The sequence below is a fragment of the Alligator sinensis genome, unplaced genomic scaffold (assembly GCF_000455745.1).
Source record: "Alligator sinensis unplaced genomic scaffold, ASM45574v1 scaffold674_1, whole genome shotgun sequence".
Classification (NCBI taxonomy): domain Eukaryota; kingdom Metazoa; phylum Chordata; order Crocodylia; family Alligatoridae; genus Alligator; species Alligator sinensis.
The window spans coordinates 2,572,133-2,574,716 of NW_005842032.1; the positions used below are offsets into that span (position 1 = coordinate 2,572,133).

At 53.8% G+C, this 2,584-nt stretch overlaps 1 protein-coding gene across 1 annotated transcript in view; it reads left to right on the forward strand.

Moving 5' to 3' along the window:
• The window catches only part of NRBF2 (nuclear receptor binding factor 2), a gene marked incomplete at its 5' end in the record, with an annotated part of 19,397 nt that overhangs the window by 317 nt on the left and 16,496 nt on the right, over positions 1–2,584 (forward strand). The window lies entirely within an intron of this gene.

The following is a 2,584-nucleotide window of genomic DNA, read 5'->3' on the forward strand; positions in this document are numbered from 1 at the left end:
AGCTGCGGGCGAGCGGTCACGGGGAGCGGGTCCTTTGCGTGGCCCAGCTGCAGCCCTCAGGCTGTGCCGCGGGAGCAGGAGCAGCGCCCCTCGCTGCCGGTGGTGCTATTCCACAAACAGCGCCTGGCTCCTTGGGCGGCGCCACGTCTCTCGGGTGGGCAGGGGGCTCTGCGGCCTGGGAGCGCCCGGCCCCGGCATCATGGGAAAGGGCAGAAGCTCTCAGGCAGGCCCGCAGCCTGGGGAAGTGCTTCCCAACCTGTGCTCCGGGGGACTGCACCTGCCACTTATCTGCCTCCAACTGTCCAGCATCATTTACCTCCTGTTCTGCAGCTACCGGCCTTTCTGCTCACGGAAACATCCCCTGACTTTTTATTTAATCTTACTGAGCACTTGGCCTCTCCTGTGGCACCAACCACCACAGATACTGCACTCCCCGTTAAAACCAATATTCATACATTTTTGCACTGATTCTTGTCTGCAGGCTGTTAGCATGCAGCTCAGATATTAATTGACTCAGATATTAATACCAGTTATATTCTCCTCTCTAAGCTGTTCAGGGTTTAATTCTGAGACAGTGTCCAGTGACTCAAAGGAGTTAAGGAGACCTGCCAGCTTTCCCACAAGAGGATCCTTGTGTCAGTTCTCGTGCTGCAAGTTGAATGTGAGGCATTTGCCAGTGGAAGGAGGTAACATGGCTGTACCACACTATGCTCCAGCAATCTCCAAATCATGCAGCTGCCTCTTGAAACAATGGCCACGTTGGCATACTTCAAAAGAGCATAAGGACAGATGTAATTTATGGCAGGACTAAAATAGCCTCTCTTGACCTCAGAATTAAGGAGCTGTGCTCGCATCTGGCGCTGACCAAAGTTTGTAAAGAGAGAAATGAAATTGAGTCTTTGTTCCTGGAGCGCCTTTTGAGAAAAGGAACTGGGGTAGTTGGAGTTGAACCAAAATGTTCAAGATGAGGCTATACTTGTGAGTTACATAAGGGCACTATATTTTCAGTTCCAGTTTTTAAATATCTAACACACAGGTTTCTTAACTAGTCCTGGAGTCTGGCAAAGGCCTTTGTAATTAACATATTACGATTTACAGGTACCTGTTACAATTAACTTGGCAAAGTACCCAAGGTGTACAAAGTGGAGGTGCATTGCTGTACAGGTACTCCTCACTTAACAACCGAGTTCCATTCCTGCAACTAGGTCATTAAGTGAATTGGTTGATAAGCGAGGAGCCGCCCCTTGATACTGCGTGCCTTGGCTTGAGACGCTGCGCTGCCGTTTCAAAGACCAAAGTGCTCGTACTTACGACCAGTTCTCGTACTTACGACCAGTTCTCGCTGGTCGTTAAACAGGTAGGTCGTTAAGTGAGGAGTACCTGTATTGGTCCATATCCTATCAGCACCGATAAAAGGAAAACTGACATTATCAGCAATTGGCTTTTTGGCCAGTGTAGTCAACAATGTCACCGATAAATACCACATGCATGGGTGCAGCTGCAGCATGCACGCAGCCAGGAGTGCAGCCTGGCAGCTTGGAGAACAGCCTCCTGCCAGTAAGTCTGGGGGGAGGAAAGGGCGTGGGGGGAACAGTAAAAAGGGACAGATGGAGGCCCCCTCAATGAGGGAGGGGGTGGGGCTGGCTCAGGGACAGGCACTGCTCAGCTGGGCTAGGGTAGGGTGTAGGAGAGAGCTGCAGGCAGCTCAGGTGGGAGATGCAAGGGGGTGGGAAGGCAGGGGCAGCTCCTGGCTGCTGTGCAAAACCCAAGGGAGGCGTGGGGGCATTGGCAACATGTAGGGGGTGCACATGCACCCTCTGAGATCGGCTGTGCACCCCCTGGAAGCGCCAGTGGTGAAACTGGAAGTGGACCACCAGATTTGGGAGGCACCAGTCACCCATGCATTGGGGGCATGTTCCCCCTGCGTTTGTGCACGGGATGAGGGTGGGCTGCATCGGCCTCTTCCTGGCAGGGGTGCTGAGCTGGGGTTGTGCTCAGGGCAGGCGGTGGTGGCACTGGAATGGTGGGACTACAGCAAATTTTGGGGTGGCCAGCCCCCTCTCCCAGCACTGTGGCCACCCCACCACGAAGAGGCCACCACAGCCCTCAGCAGGCAGCCCACCTTTGCCCCAGACACACATCTGGGGGGCACATGCCCCCCATGTCTCCCCCAGGGCTGCATGTAGCAGCAGGGAGCTGCCCCCCCCCCCCCCCAGCTGAGACCTCTGCAGCTCTGTCTCACATCCTGCCCTGGCTGGGCAGAGCCTGCACCTGCTCCAACCACACTCCCTCCCTCACTATGGGGACCTCGATCTGCCTCTCCCATGCCCCTTCACCACCACAGACTTACCAGCCGGATGCTCCTTTCCAAACTGTGGGGCTGTATATTGGCAATCAGATAGGCATCGGCCGATACGGCTGGCTAGTAACTGGTGGTTGGTATCAATCAAAAAAATATTTATTACTGCACCCCTAGTACAAAGGTAATGCTTCCAAATATACATTCTTACATGGGTCAGTAGTGCCCCACTTAAGGCACCCATTCATTTATTACTTCTTAGGTACTTCTGGTGGTCTTCAGTTC